Source organism: Staurois parvus, unplaced genomic scaffold (genome assembly GCF_062004578.1).
Source record: "Staurois parvus isolate SC_StPar_1 unplaced genomic scaffold, SC_StPar_1.0 ptg000126l, whole genome shotgun sequence".
Classification (NCBI taxonomy): Eukaryota; Metazoa; Chordata; class Amphibia; order Anura; family Ranidae; genus Staurois; species Staurois parvus.
The window spans coordinates 2,104,186-2,121,628 of record NW_028317922.1 but is presented as its reverse complement, the minus strand read 5'-3'; the positions used below and the strand labels follow the sequence as shown (position 1 = coordinate 2,121,628).

The 17,443-nt window shown below is 40.2% G+C and overlaps 1 long non-coding RNA gene across 2 annotated transcripts in view; it reads right to left on the bottom strand.

The window, feature by feature from the left end:
* Nucleotides 1-1,009: 1,009 nt before the first annotated feature.
* Nucleotides 1,010-17,443, bottom strand: part of LOC149466772 (uncharacterized) — a 41,281-nt gene continuing 24,847 nt past the window's right edge. Inside the window, exons 2-4 of one of the 2 annotated variants that reach the window (XR_016312048.1) lie at nucleotides 6,421-6,924; nucleotides 6,215-6,339; nucleotides 1,010-1,234 (exon numbers count right to left, since the gene is read on the bottom strand). This is a non-coding gene — a long non-coding RNA (uncharacterized LOC149466772). Of the gene's footprint in view, nucleotides 1,235-6,214; nucleotides 6,925-17,443 lie in introns of both variants that reach the window. The other variant, XR_016312047.1, reaches the window with a different exon arrangement.

Below are 17,443 nucleotides of genomic sequence, written 5' to 3'. Positions count from 1 at the left end.
ATATTCTTATCAATCACAATAAACTACACCTAGCAAAATTAAAAACATGATGACCCAAATGCCATTTCAGGGGAGAAGTGGAATTAATGAGGACACCATTGCCCTATTATTGCTATGGTCATATTTAGGCAATGATGTCTCTCCAGTATCCCCACCTAATGGCCAGTGATTCCCACAGTGAGAACATGTTGAGAGCAGACACCCGCTGCTTTCTGAGGGGTAGATTTACTAAAATTGGTACACTTAGAATCTGGTGCAGCTGTGCATGGTAGGCAATCAATTTCTAAGTTCACCTTGTTCAGTTAAGCTTTGGCAATAAAACCTGGAAGCTGATTGGTTTCTATGCAGAGCTGCACCAGACTGCATTTTAAGAGTGGGCCTTGCTTTTTGTACTGCATAGTGGTGAATAGATAGTGATATCTGCTCTCCATTATCGAATGACCCATTAGTCTTCCATTTAAAGAAAATCAATGCAGAGAAAGTATAAATGCTGCCATTGCTTATTATTCCTTCTGAAAATACTAGTTCCAAGGATGTCCTCTTAATCCAATTGCTTCAGTGCTTTCTGAGGCACAGACCTGAAACAAGTATGCAGATCAGGAGTTTTGACTTTACTCTGACTTTTCTGATGTACGTGCTTTTTCCAGATTAGTGATGCGGAACCACTGGAACCAATAATCACCACGCATTTGGTATCTTCAAGTGGAGCATTGGCAGACTCCATATCAGGGGCGGACTGACCATTCGAACACTGCCCGAGGGCCCAGGGTCAGTAGGGGGCCCCACGAGATGCCCCTGGTACCTTTCATTGGTTTTTTCATAGGCTTTTTTTGGGTGTGGGTGAGGACACAGGGGCCCCATGATCCCCTATTGCCCGGGGGACCCATGAGTTGTCAGTCCGCCCCTACGCCATACATTCCGTACTAAAGGTTATTTTCTAGATACACCAAATGTGCACTTTCTAGGCACATAGACTTAGTATTACATTATGTATAACTATACATTCCTTTATTCATATAACTTGTCTAAAACTAATAGATCAGTGATTTTAAAAACATACATTGCATAATACATATATTCCAGTGTCTTTCCCCCAAAATGTATTATCAAATTCCTAGTATGGACCCTGGATGGAATTGAAGCAGTCCACTTTCTTCAGATGAGGGGAGTTCCACTGTTATGTTTGGCCCAACATGTTTCACGACAGTTGCTTCCTCAGGAGCTTGTACTGTATCTATGAAGTAAACAAACTTTCAGATAAATATCGAAATAAGAATGAGTACCATAGTTAAACTTGGAAACCTGCCAATAGGGCACTTACATAAAAATGTGTAGAATAAATGAAGCAATACAAAGGACTCAATAGCAGTGTGGAAGACAATCCATGGCCAGGCAGTCCCAAAAGTTGGGTGTGGGGATGCAAAACATGCAGCTGGAAGGAAAAGGGGCCAGCATATAAAAAAAGGGCAATATAAATGCACTACCATTCCAGTAATACTTACTGGATGGGGGTGTAATATCCAATATTATCCACAAAATTATGAGACTGTAATAATGCTGAGCCCAGCACACCTATAGAGGACCTATCTAGAGGTTAACTTTAAAAGGTGATCATGGGTGAATTCACCATTGACATCACTAGTAGAAATGGCCATTGGAACAATCACTACGGAGAAACCCAACTAAACAGTTTTTTTTACCTGGCTCATATGAGGCTGAACTTTAGCATACACATAGAAAAATAGTCAGTTCTTTAAGTGTGGGGAAAAGAATGAGTTCCTTTATCAATCACATTGATCTTCTAGCATGAAGGTAAATGTCAGCAATTTAACCCCTAAAACCTTATAATCCAATCTGGTGCATTGAATGGTTGCATTGCTCAAACTTAAACCATCTATGGCTAAACTGCTATTTGCCCTCAGTAACAAGCAAACAGATTTTCATGACCCATTATTGTCTTCCTTGTGTTATTGCAGATGAACACAGTCACAGCCAAATTAAAAACACATGAGAAATCCTTTCCACTGGATGCTAGTCAGTGCAAACAAAATCAAGAAATTTAGAATACTAAACTGCCTCCAATGAGCCAAACATTTAATCTTCTGGCATTTCATATAACTGATAAATGTGTAACAAAAACATAAAAACACAAGTATCAAGTAAATGTACTAAATGCTAAGAAAAAAATGGAAACAAATGCATGAAAAGGAAAGACTGTAAAAAACTGAAAAAAATAAACAATGTGACAGTGAGGGTGGACAGCTGTACAAGGAATTTGGATGAAATAGGGAAAAAAAAACAATTCTTTCTTGAAATATTAGAGGAGCAGTGTTCCCAGAGCTATTAAAAGAATGTAATGATGTGTATAATGTAAAAGAGAAACATGTATTTTTTGGGGGTATGTTACATTAAAAACCGGTATTAAACCCTAAACCAAAAATTTAATATATTGCAGCTTACAATCATTAGATGTTGTGGCTGCATTTGTTTTCTTTTTTTAGACTTTTTCCCCTCTGTTTTCACTTGGTGGACTGGCCAGTAACACACCTCCTGTATTAGGGTGCCCGCACTCTGGATGAAGGAACACAGGTGGCACATTTGGACAGCAGCATTGTCAGTCTGGAGGGAGGGGAGTATTAGATTTACTAGCAGATTTAGATACACAAACAAATTCAAGGCAAACTCTATAAGCAGTTACAGTAAACTGGGTTTTTTTACTTTTGGGATAAAGGTTTTACATAAATAAATAAAAGATGACCTTTCCAAGCACCCGTCAGTGTTGAATGGTTTGTCTCATCCCTGTAACTCAGCGGTTCTCAACCTGGGGGTCGCGACCCCTTTGGGGGACGAACGACCATTTCCCAGGGGTCGCCTAAGACCATCGGAAAACACATATTTCCGATGGTCTTAGGAACCGAGACACCGCTCCTCTGACTCAGTCAATGTGTGGGCGGGATGACACGCTGCCCTGTCACCTTGCCACACCTCTGGGATCCCTCAACAACTCCGCCTCCTCGCCGCTGATTGGCCACCGGAACTGTAGCTCAGGAGAGGCACACAGGCGGCCAATCACCGGCGAGGAGGTGGAGCTTGGAGAGGAGGAGCCGAGCGGCAGCGCACGTACATCAAAGAAGATCGAGGGAGCTGCCGGAGCGAGTGAAGAGGAGAGCGGCCAGAGAAGGAAGACAGCTGACAGGTAAGTGAGAGAGCGAGCCCAGGCTGGAGCAGGGGTCAGCAAGGTAAGTATCATTGGTGTCAGTGGGAGGAATAGTGCCCCATCATTTGTGTCACTAATACCAACGATGGGGCACTATTCCTCCCCCCACTGACACCAACGATGGGGCACTATTCCTCCCCCCACTGACACCAACGATGGGGCACTATTCCTCCCCCAACTGACACCAACGATGGGGCACTATTCCTCCCCCCACTGACACCAACGATGGGGCACTATTCCTCCCCCCACTGACACCAACGATGTGGCACTATTCCTCCCCCCACTGACACCAACGATGGGGCACTATTCCTCCCCCCACTGACACCAACGATGGGGCACTATTCCTCCCCTCACTGACACCAACGATGGGGCAGTATTCCTCCCCCCACTGACACCAACGATGGGGCACTATTCCTCCCCCCACTGACACCAACGATGGGGCACTATTCCTCCCCCCACTGACACCAACGATGGGGCACTATTCCTCTCCCACTGACACCAACGATGGGACACTATTCCCCCCCCCCCCTGACCCCAATGATGGGGCACTATTCTCCCCTCCACCACACTGACATCAATGATGGGGCACTATTCCTCCCACTGACACCAATGATGGGGCACTATTCCTCCCACTGACACCAATGATGTGGCACTATTCCTCCCACTGACACCAGTGATGGGGCACTACTCCCACTGACACCAGTGATGGGGCACTACTCCCCCCACTGACACCAGTGATGGGGCACTATTCCTCCCACTGACCAATGATGGGGCACTACTCCCCCCACTGACACCAATGAAGGGGCACTACTCCCCCCACTGACACCAATGATGGGGCACTATTCCTCCCACTGACACCAATGATGGGGCACTATTCCTCCCACTGACACCAATGATGGGGCACTATTCCTCCCACTGACACCAACGATGGGGCACTATTCCTCCCACTGACACCAACGATGGGGCACTATTCCTCCCACTGACACCAACGATGGGGCACTATTCCTCCCACTGACACCAACGATGGGGCACTATTCCTCCCACTGACAACAACGATGGAGCACTATTCCTCCCACTGATATTAACAATGGGGCACTATTCCTCCCACTGATACCAACGATGGGGCACTATTCCTCCCACTGATACCAACGATGGGGCACTATTCCTCCCACTGACACCAACGATGGGGCACTATTCCTCCCACTGACACCAACGATGGGGCACTATTCCTCCCACTGACACCAACGATGGGGCACTATTCCTCCCACTGACACCAGTGATGGGGCACTATTCCTCCCACTGACACCAGTGATGGGGCACTATTCCTCCCACTGACACCAGTGATGGGGCACTATTCATCCCACTGACATCAGTGATGGGGCACTATTCCTCCCACTGATACCAACGATGGGGCACTATTCCTCCCACTGATACCAATGATGGGGCACTATTCATCCCACTGACATCAGTGATGGGGCACTATTCCTCCCACTGATACCAATGATGGGGCACTATTCCTCCCACTGATACCAACGATGGGGCACTATTCATCCCACTGACATCAGTGATGGGGCACTATTCCTCCCACTGATACCAACGATGGGGCACTATTCATCCCACTGACATCAGTGATGGGGCACTACTCCTTCCACTGACACCAATGACATGGCACTACTCCTCCCACTGCAAAATTACAGTTATGAAGTAGCAACGAAAATAATTTTATGGTTGGGGGTCACCACAACATGAGGAACTGTATTAAGGGGTCGCGGCATTAGAAAGGTTGAGAACCACTGCTGTAACTGATACATCTGCAAGAGAGTGTGTTCTTTTGAAAAACAACAGACTTACTGACTAGATCACCAGATGAAAAAAGAAGAAAGAATGCCTAAAAATTCAAATGAATGCAGCCAGCTCATTTAAGAATTGTTAAGCTGAAATGTAATAAATGTTTGCTTTTGGGTTTAATACTGCTTTAAGGCAGCCCACTTATTTTTTTGGGAACAAAATGCATGGCAACTTAATGGCAGTGCTTTACCGTGCATTGCAGTAAACCTCAAGGTAGGTGTATTGCCTTAGAACATTGTGCATTCAAAACAAATGGTACTGCCATGCCCTAACACATGTGGTGCAGCCCCTTGTGTTGCGGTAATAAAATCAGACAGACCACACACAAAGAACATAGACAATGAGTTTTTCTTACAGTCATGTGATTTTGTTGGGTGGTCAGAAACTATTTCAGCTGCTATTACAGTGATTGTAAAGTAATTGTTTGTAAAAAAAACATATTATATTATATGTATCCGCCTTGTGCAAAACCATTGCCGAGAGCGGGTGCCCCTCTTCTAGGCTCCCCGCCAGCGCTCCTGGCTCCTCCTCTTGTTGGTGGTACCCCATAGGAAGCTGCTTCATACTGGATATCAATTGCGGGCTCGCTCCTGAGCCCACAGACACATAGTCCATAGTCACACACAGTGCAACTCAGCCCCAACTCCTATCCTTCATCATAGGATTTGACTGACAGCAGCAGGAGCCAATGGCTCCCACTGCCTTAGCAAAGCCTTTGAGAGTGGAGAGAGCTACTACAGACTGGCACAGTGCTGGATTGTAAATAAATAGTGAACCCCTGTGCTCAGGTATTTATTACTTTTGAGCTCCTGTTCTGTAAACTGCTATGAACCTCCTATATCTCTTCAAGGAAAAAGTGCTAATATTACAAATAAACTTGATGCAGTGCTATACCAAAATTGTGCACTCACTATCCAAAGTCAAAACTCAAAACCAGAACAACAAAACAAAATATTCCTTCAACTCCAATGCATATAAAAGTGCTAACGCTGTAAAAAATAAATGTGTCCACTCTTATTGCAAATAATGAATAGAATGCATTTCCAAAAACTCTGTGCGTGTTTATTCTTTACTTCATCCACAACTGTGCTCCACATCAACCGTAAAGTGCTTGTGTTTCTCCCCACATCTTCTGTGGGTAACACTCACCAAATGTTAATGACCCTTTATAGGCTGGTCAATAGCACTTTAAGAACTCTCATTGTTCCTGGTATCCTCTTTACTTGGTCCACTGGAGTACTTCCTCACCTCTCTTTTCTACCTTCATACGTGGGCTAAAAGACCAGAGAAAAAAGACCACAATAGCGTAACACCATTTATTAAATCGTAAAAAAACCCAAAAAACAAATATGTACTTGCAGGATAAATGAATAGGTAACAGCCTCCATGTACTTCAATTGCACATTAACTTCCTGATGAAGATGGCCCTGTGCGCCACAAGTGTTGTCAATAGCATGGCTTCACCCTTAACACGTTTCGTCCATTTGACATTTTCAGAGGATCTGTGCCCTCCGACATTCAAGTCACTCTTATATAAAATACAGAACAGGATTGATTGAGGACTCAAGTATGGGGAGGGGGTTATTAGGGGGCGATACTGATACCTAAACATTTTTTTACCCTAACGAAGGGAATGCATTAAGGTAAAAAAATTTTAGACTTTAGAACCAATATAAGCTTCAAGGAGAACTGAACTTTAATGGAAGCTTGTCAGAATTGAGACCTAGAAGTCATCGTTGCCTTCTCCTTCTGAAAATGCTGGCTGTCCTGTTGATTCTTTTAGGTTACATTCAAGAAATGAAGATATTGATACACAGAAAATGGACATTTCTTTGGACTATTTGATGTTTCAAATTCACCTGAATAATAAAAAAAAAAGAATTTTTAGAACGTTATAAGATCCTGATCATAATAAAGAAAAATATGTACAAAATCATTATACAGTCCCTTTAACATTGAACTTTTGAACCATTAAACTTTCCTAACTGGAAAAGGGATACATACATTTCTTACCAATCTTCCATTTAGCAATATAGGTTGTTTACAACATTGAAGTGAAGTCAGCAGTGCTTACGTCTAATAATAGCGCAAAGGAATTAAAAATTACACTTATTGTGCATAGGACGATATGTTCACTTTAGCAATATAGGGCCAGAGAAAGGGAGAAGTTGAGACAGAAACAGTAGTACACTGTGTAGGTTTTTCTACATTTATGTACATTTTTATGTGTAGCGTTACCTTGAATTCATCATGACAATGTAATAAAGACAATGTTCAACAGAAACTGCTTACAAGCACAAATGAGTGAACAACAACTGTAAATAATAGACCTCTAGTGATAACAAAGTACATTGCTTTGGAGTCACATACAGTAATTTTTAAATCAATGTTTATATATTTGTTTTACAAATAAAAGCAAGAATACATTGCAATGCATAAATACATAAACAATTCCCATGGCACTGTGGACCAACAACAGAAGAACATTTGTAGATATATTATTTTTTTAATCATGTTATCTACTATAGACTGTTATTCCTTGCCTACCTGTTTGTTTTGATTTCTACTTTTTAATATGCATATACAGTAGGCAATTTAGAAAATGCACTTGGCTAAACTGATAATTTTCTGAAACAAGTCAAGGAATATGTCACCAATACTGAGGATTATACAAGAAAAAAAAAACAAAAAAAAACAGTCTACCAGTCTACTAGTAACAGATCAATGTAAAATTATTAATAACCTATACTGTAAGTTACACAGTAAAAAAAGGGGAACTGCATTAGCCATGTTACTTCTTTATTGCCCATATGAAACAATATATAAAAAAGACCTTGGAACAGTTATTTGGTGATACATTCCACTAAGATTTAACAGGTACAGCATATTTATTCATTCCTATATGTGGTACTGTTATACAGATTATTAACAACATATAGCTGTTTTATTTATTTTATTGGGGGTTACTTTTTTATTGCTATTTAATGTTTCCCTTTTTTTTTTTACTTTCAGTTAGGATAAAAAAACATGCCCTGTATTCATTAAGTCTGGGAGGCCTAAAGGGAGAAGAAGACCTTCTTCAAGAACAGTGGAAGGCGCACACTTCTCCTCCTCGCTCCATCGGCTCCCCCCAAAATTTGCAGTCTCAAGAAACTAGCCCCTGATAAAGTTGACTGGTTCACTGCCTGTTCAGAGGACAAATAAAAGTGTTTAACCACTTGCCCTTGTGAGGATTTACCCTCCTTGCTGACTAGGCCATTTTTTGAGTTACTGCGCTGCTTTACTTTGACAATTGCACGGTCATGCAACGCTGCACATAAATAAAATTTTTGTCCTTTATTCCCCACGAATTGAGCTTTTATTCTGTGATATTTGATCACCTGTGCATTTTTTATTTTTTGCGCTATAAAGAAGAAAAAAAAAAAAGGCAGACAATTTTGAGAATAAAAAAAACTATATTTTGACTTTTTGCTGTTAAACATGTCCAGTAAAACAATTAAAAATATATAATTTTGTCATAATATTAGGCTAAAATGTATTCTGCTACATATCTTTGCTAAAAAAAAAAAATCCCAATACATGTAAGTTAAATGGCGGTATAGATACTGGAATTTTTTTTCACCCCCTACTCAGAAATGCAAAATCACATATATATATATATACATGTGATTTTGTGCGACAGTGCCACCCTGTATATAAATATTATGATGTTTTTATCTGTGAAATAAACTCTAGATTTTTAGATTAAGAGCTGACCGTTGTCTTTTCTGTTAAATATTATATCGTTCCTGCCAAAAGTACAGAAATGCTGTATATGTAGTCATTGCAACTTTTCTTCTCTTTTCTGTGAAATATTTACGCTTATATTTTTTGTGATGGAACACTGTATGCTGCTTAGACAAAATGCAGCCAACTGCTGAAATGCTTCCATGGAGTCATTAAAATATTTGTTCATTTTTTTTCTGTGAAATGTATACACTTACACTTGGATTTTTCGTTTAATGAAAACTTACATGCGGTGTGTCATTTTTAACCACTTGACCTCCAGAAGGTTTTACCCTCTTCATGACCAGGGCCTTTTTTGCTATTCAGAACTGTGCTATTTAAAACTGGCAATTGCTCGGTCATGCAAGACTGTACTCAAAATACATTTTTATAATTTTTTTGAGACCTATAGAGCTTTATTTTGGTGATAATTATTCACCACTAGGTTTTTAATTTTTTTGCTGTACAAAAAAAAAAAAAATACAGAGTATTTTGAAAAAAAATGCACGTTTTTCTTATTCTCTGTGTTAAAGTTTTGCAAATAAATAATCTTTATTCATAAATGTATGCCAAAATGTATTTTACTACATTTCTTTGGTACAAATAACCCAAATCAATGTATATTATTTAGTTTCTGTGAAAGGTATAGAGTCTACAAATTATGGTATATATATCTTTGAAAATTGATCAGTCCTGATATACTGATGGCCTATTTCATTTATTGAGGGCCTAAACATGCCATGAAAGTACAAAACACCCACAAATGACTCCTTTTTGAAAAGTAGACAGTTCAAGGTACTTAGTAAGAGGCATGGCAAGTTTTTTAAAATTGTAATTTTTTGCCACAATTTTTTGGAAAATTAAAAAATTTAATCAGAATTTTTTTTTTCAATGGTATTGCTTTTAACAGTGATGATCACAGTAATGAGCAACAGTCAACCGTCATAAATGGCTTTCCATTTTTGACAGCTTGCTTTCTGTTGACAGGTTGTAATTAGCTATGGCTAATCAAATGGTGCAGGGTGTCAGATACCATGTGAAAGCTGTGGACCAATCACAGCTTCACAACGGTAAGCAAGCAGTCATGCATGGAAACCATATAGGACTGTTTTGTTTCCAACGGACACAGTAGTCAATGGATCAGGCTGCTGTGCACTCCAGTGCACATGTGTACAGTAAGTCACTGTGCCTGGCTGTGCCACCCACTCGCCATAAAAGTACCGGGGGTGGGAGCAGCAAGTCGTTAAAATGTAGGCTCCTCCAACTTCTCCAATACAGTCTGTAAAATGTTACTTCTTTTTCTGTGAAATGTATACACTTTAATGTGGATTTTTGGGATAATAAACTGCATGCTATGAAACTGTGTAGCCGCTGGTTAATTGGTACAAACTTGGTGGTCTTTATTTATTTATTGGGATTGGTGTTTTCCTGATGTTACTTTAAAAGCTGAATAGAAAGAAGGACCTTCTTCCTGCTGAACCAGATTTGTTTTTAAATGTTTGCATTAGTTTGTGAGGCTGTGCGGCGACCGGAAGTGACGTTGCGACCCAGAGCTGGAAGTAGGAGTGTCATTTTGTGGGATCCAGCGGTGGTGAGCACGATACTCACATCTAATATCATTGGATTAAGATAAGCATTTTTTCTAGTACATTTTGTGAGTGGCTTTTTACTTATTTAATAAAGTAGAGATTATTGGTTACTTTACCATTGGAGTTTATCTCTTACTTTTACATGACATCTGGTGGAGAGGAGTAAGGAGATTTATGAAGTCTATGCAGTTTACATGGTGATACCACAATTGGAGATTTTACAAGTGATACATGCTGACCATGAGAGTGAAAGACATGTTGGTCTGGTGAGTGTATACTCAAAAGCAAAGGTTGTTTCACGAGCACGTGGTGATTTTGGTTTGGGAATACTGAGCAAGTAATATCATAGCACTGAAAGTGACATCTATATGTTATGATGGACTTTATTTTCGCATTAGCTGATTGATTTATATCACATGATTGTTTCATTTTACTCCATTGTATTTTGTCACTAGAAAATGTGTTTTATTCACTAGTTGGTCACAGCGTTATTTAGTTATAGTTATTTCATTTAAAGGTGGCAGCAGTGGTCATTATTTGTTCATCATCACTTTAATGAGATTATTTATATGTTTTATTTGAACACACATTCAGCGCAAGGGTTTTGGGTTGTGTTTTATAATTATCCCCTACTCTGGCTACATTTAGGTGATCCCTGAAAACTCATTTCTTAAGGGAAGCCTATCATGCCTCCAGTTAAACATTTATCACTTCCATCAGCTCAGCCCCCCTCAGTTATAACATTTTGTACCACTTGCCCCACCCTATTAGATTGTAAGCTCTTATGAGCAGAGCCTTTTTAATTCTCTTGTTTTTTATTGCATCTGTACTGCCTACCTTTATATTGTAAAGAGCTGCGCAAAATCCTTTATAATAATAATGTGTAGCATCATGGCATTTGAAGATCAAACAGAGGCTAAGATGGCAGCTTCCTTGGCTGAAAACAAAAAGGAGGGTTTAGTTCCACTTTAAGTTTTGAAAATGAAAGCTAGAAGCTGATTGGTTGCCATGTAAAATTTCCCCATATTCTGTCCTTCCCACTCTAGTGACATTTGTCTCTCGATGTGTTTTTTTTAATCATTCCTCTTCTCTATTGAAATAAAACAACCATTTTAAGAGAAAAATGCTAGCATCTTTGACCATCATAACACAGATGAAAGCCTGCAGGATATATCATTTTCTTCAGTGCACATTTCTGTGAAACTGGAACAAAGAGCAGGATTGCACAATAACTGAACAGATAATTAGTGATTTGATTATTTAAACAGCAGAACCGGTTCTACGGCTTATTTCTAATGCCAGGTGAGCATCTTCTGCTTCGCTTTCTTACTTGTTTACACCTTTCATTCCGGCCTAACTGCCTCTGTGTCATACATGAAGCTCTGTCATACTTTCCAAAACATCATAGTACAACAGAAAAAACAGAGAGAGAGCGAGAGTTCAGCACAATAGCTTAAAACACCTACCAGACTGCAATGGGAATACTATGGAGCCTATTTAAAAAAGAAAGCACACAGAGTACCTTGAAAAAATATTCATACCCCTTGACATTTTCCACATTTTGTTATGTTACAACCAAAAATGTAAATGTATTTTTTGGGGATTTTATGTGAGAGACCAACACAAAGTGGCAAATCATTGTGAAGTGGAAGGAAAATGAAAAATGGTTTTCAAATTTTTTTCACAAATAAATATCTGAAAAGTTTGGAGTGCATTTGTATTCAGCCCCCTTACTGATACCCCTAACTAAAATCTAGTGGAACCAATTGTCTTCAGCAGTCACCTAATTAGTAAATAGAGTCCACTTGTGTGTAATTTAACCTCAGTATAAATACAGCTGTTATGTGAAGCCCTCAGAGAATTGTTAGAGAACATTTGTGAACAAACAGCATCATGAAGGTTCAAGGAACACACCAGACAGATCAGGGAAGTTGTGGAGAAGTTTAAAGCAGGGTTAGGTTATATAAAATATCCAAAACTTTGAACATCTCACAGAGCACTGTTCAATCCATCATTTAAAAATGGAAAGAGTATGGCACAACCACAAACCTACCAAGACATGGCCGTTCACTTAAACTGATAGGCTGGGCAAGGAGAGCATTAGTCCAAGAAGCAGCCAAGAGGCCCATGGTAACTCTAGAGGAGCTACAGAGATCCACAGCTCAGGTGTGAGAATCTGTCCACAGGACAACTATTAGTCATGCACTCTACAAATCTGGCCTTTATGGAAGAGTGGCAAGAAGAAAACCATTGTTGAAAGTTGCATGTGGGGACACAGCAAACATGTGGAAGAAGGTGCTCTGGTCAGATGAGACCAAAATTTAACTATTTGGCCTAAAAGCAAAACGCTATGTGTGGCAGAAAACTGATACTGCACATCACCCTGAACATACCATCACCACCATGAATCATGCTGGTGGCGCATTATGTTGTGGGGATGCTTTTCTTCAGCCAGGACAGGGAAGCTGATCAGAGTTGATGGGAAGATAGATGGAGCCAAATACAGAGCAATCTTAGAAGAAAACCTGTTAGAGTTTGCAAAAGACTTGAGACTGGGGTCGAGGTTGATCTTCCAGCAGGAGAATGACCCTAAACATACAGCCAGAGCTAGATGTGCAAAGCTGTAGAGACATCACCAAAAATAATTGCAGCTGTAATTGCAGTGAAAGATGGTCCTATGAAGTATTGACTCCAGGGGCCGAATACAAATGCATGCCATACTTTTCAGATATGTATTTGTAAAAAAATTTGAAAACTATTTATCGTTTTCCTTTCTCTTTACAATTATGTGCCATTTTATGTTGGTCTATCACATAAAATCCCAATAAAATACATTTACATTTTTGGTTGAAACATGACAAAATGTGGAAAATTTCAAGGGGTGTGAATACTTTTTTTCACAGAGATTTTTCCTGTACATCACTTCCTGTCTCTGGGTGTCTAGCTTGAAAACCCCAGAAGAAGGAAGTGGAGAAAAGGGATGAGCTGACACATGCACTGTCCATGGAAAAGGTGCTGTTGCTGAACCCAGACTAGAATAGAGAGATTAGTTGGCAAGTGCTCCTATGTTTAATAGCTAATATTGCTGCCCATAGTGTATATACAGGAGTTAGAGAAAAATGGAAACACTGCATGATTTAATAGTGTCACAGTGCAAGTCATATATCACCATCAATAGCATAAATCTCAGCATCATAAATAAATATATGCACGTAAAATGATACTTGCAGAACATGCATAGACACAACCCCTGCAAAACTGACTGCAGAGCTCCATCTCAGTCCCATGAATACTGAGATTGAGCTCTGCAGTCACTTTTGCAGTAGTTGTTTTCTTATTCTGGGTCACAATCCTGCACAGTGTCCTTTTGTCATTTTCGGTCAGCTGACCACGTCGAATGTGTGTATGCTTAGCAGACGATGTTTTCCCAGAAACTGTATATCCTGTCATAACCTTTGATACTGTACCTCGCAACGTGGCAAATAAGTTGGCAACTTCAGACACAGAGGCGCCAGCTAAGTGAGCACCAACAGTTTGCCCTGTTTGAAGCTCATGAAGCTCTGAAATGACTCTGTAATACAAGTAGCACATGCAGTGAAGGACAAAAGTGAGGCTTCCAACTTGTTAGCTAAGTGTCTCATCACACAGCGGAAGCAAAAATATGTTGCATCACTTCTGCTTTCAAGGTGAAACATGTCATCACTTTCACACGTGCAAATCATGTAGTGTTTCCATTTGTCTAACCCCTGTATGTACCGTATATACTGTATATATCTTAAGACTGGTGACAGAAGCATCTCTGATCCCTTGTTATCTCACATGCACTGTACCAGATAGTTCTGTCTGTGACACAGTGGACATGTGTAGTGGTCCCCTTGCTGTATGTTAGTAGGTAAACCTGTTATCGCAATAGAATTTATATGCAGCTCATGTTATTCTAGTTAACCCTGCCCCTTCTGGTCTGAGATTCTATGCCTAATTTTAACTAGGCTAGAGACAGGTTAGGCATCTGACAGCCACTTCTGATAGTTAGAGGTCCCGTTACATGACAGACGTTACTAGGGACTAAGCACTGATTCTGAGTTTCAGTTGCACACCACGGTCTCTGCAGTTGAAAAGCTGCTTTCCAGGCTGGTTGGACAATGGCTGAAGGGTCTCCGCATCACCGTATTCATCCTCAGGAGCCTCTTCAACTTAACTTTGCTGCAACATTCATCTGTGGGTATCTTTATTAATAACACAATTTATCCCTGGGTATATGTGTACAATTCCACCAGGACTCCTGTTGGGCCCTTTGCTGATTATACCTGTTTGTACATTGGATGTATGTACAATTTTTAATCTTTTGTTATATAAAATTTGCATCTATTTACATATGATTAATGCTAAGTGCTGGTTGCAGTAGTTCCTCTGCCCCCAGTTACTTTGATTAGAATACTGGATAATTTCCCAGGAAGGGAATCCCTTCTGTTCCCAAAGGCCCTGTTCTGGGTGGAGGTACTGCCAACTATATTATCGATCTCACTCTTCTGCTTAGTGAATGTTCTGGTTCTCTTATTCACCTACAGGTTTAGCACAATATCCTGTTTGGAGGGTGCCATTTCCCCAAAAGAGGGCTACAAATATGCTAGAAGTATGTGTATATATATATATATATATATATATATACATACACACACACACACAAAATGAGTGTTTTTGGTCACCAAAGGATTTGTAATCTTACACAGCCACACCTCCACCACCACCACACTGCTAAGGGCTTGGCCAGGTGCCATAGCTTTTTCAGCTTTACAGCCTCCAGTGTCACCAAACATTTTGGACAATAAACCAGAAGACAGGTGATGCTGAAGCTTCCGATTAAACAAAAAATACTGTATGATCAGCCTTGAGTGTACCATCTGGTAGTCATTAGCACTACAACTGTCTGCCTTATACCTGTCTGGCTACGCCTGTATTTGAATTGCTTTCTATGATGACTTGGACTGTAGACAGACCCTGCTTCTGTTGGACACCTGCTCTGTATTTTAGCATGTCTTATGACTCCTTTTGCCTGCCACCTGCCTCGACCAGCTGTTGGTTTCACTCTGATTTTGTTAGAAAAAAATTATGAACAGGCAGGTTCTTTATAGCAGAAGAGACATGCAGTATGTCCTCTGCAATAAAAGATACATACTAGTCTCTTTTCAATCTTCTCAGCTCACAGCTCAGTTTACATTTCCGGTGCAGCACCAGTGTGCTGGATGATTGACTCCCACAAGATTGACAACATCCTGCACTGGCCAATCAAGATGGTCAAAGATTGGCACCTTGAATAAGCTGTGGAGAAGGTGCCAGCAATAGTGTGGAATCTTGCAAGAATCCGACCATTGCAATAGAGGTGATTTTAACTGCACTTTCTGTCTTTGCCTTGTTCATGGTTCCTGACATCACTGCCACACCAGTTACAGTGTCCCTGATTACCACCACCCCATTTACGGTGTCCCTGATCACCGCCACAACGGTTACAGTGTCCTTGATAACCACCACCCCATTTACAGTGAGCCTGATCACTGCCATACCAGTTACAGTGTATACTTGGGCAGTGTCACCATATATGAGCCTATGTTCCCTTTTCATCATACCCTTTCTAGCACTTTGATGATAAAGAGGAATTCATCTGATGAAGTTTTTGAAGTTTTACAGGTACAATTTAATTTCTTAATTTTCCAAAAAATTGTGAAAATTACAACTTAAAAAAAACTCACCATGCCTCTTACTAAATACAGTGGACTGTCTACTTTACAAAAATGGACAGTACATCAGGGCTGATCAATTTATACAGTATACCATAGTTTAAAGTACCATAGTTGTAGTGGCCAGGGACTTTAGGGCATAAGTATACAGGGTATTATCCATAGTCAAAAATACACGAACAGATAACATAAAAGATGGAGAATATTTCACTGCAGGGCTTGACAAATCCCAGGTCACTATGGCAGCTAGAAATTGCATCCTGGCACCTGGGGTCACACACTGCCTCTCATTAACTTCAATGCAAAATCGCATCCCATTGACTTCCATGCAAAATCAATCCCATTGTCTTCCATGCTCAATCGCATCCCACTGATTTCAATGCCAAATTGTGTTCCATTAACTTCAATGCAAAATCGCCTCCTATTGACTTCAATGCAAAAACGCCTCCTATTGACATCAATGCAAAAGCTCCTGTCAGTAGCAATCCTATGTGAACATATATCTCCACATGGCACTCTACTTTATCACTTGCTTGACTGGAATTCACCTCTACAAACTTTCACATAATGGCACTCAAAACACAATGCGTGTGGATCGCATCTGTATCAACCACTTCAATAGGAACACATAATATTTAACCTGTCATGGGCACCGGTGAGTTTGAAAACACATCCAGAATTGCATATGTGTGAACCAGGGTCACTCCATTCATACCTGGGCATTTTGGGATTGCGTCAAAATCGCTGTTATCACAAAACACAGTTTCAGGTGCCATTATTTTCAATAGCACCTAAAATGTGGTGCAGTTTTGCCATGATTATAGGCAAATCGCATTGCGTGAAGCTTGTCGCTCAAAAGTTTCCTTGCCCCAGGCACTGTCAACCCACGCTATGCTAGAAATAACAAAAAACTTGGCTCCTAACTTTCTTAGCTGGCTCTTAGTTTCAAAGCAAATTTACAAAAGTAAAAAGCTCATGTAAATACTATGACACAAAAAAAACATAAAAACAGGTTAACACAACGTTTTACAGAGATTCCTTATGCCCTAAAAATTCCCTTGCTACTACAACTCTGGTACTTTAGAGATGTAAGATATGGGATGTGGGCATAACTGTCTACCAAACCATTTCCTCGATATATTTTATATACCATAGTTTGTAGACTCACTATCTTTCACACAGACTAAATGACATACACCGATTTGGGTTATGTTTACCAAAGAAATGTACCAGAAAACATTTTAGTCTAAATAAATGAAAAAAAAAATGTATTTTTGCAAATTTTTATA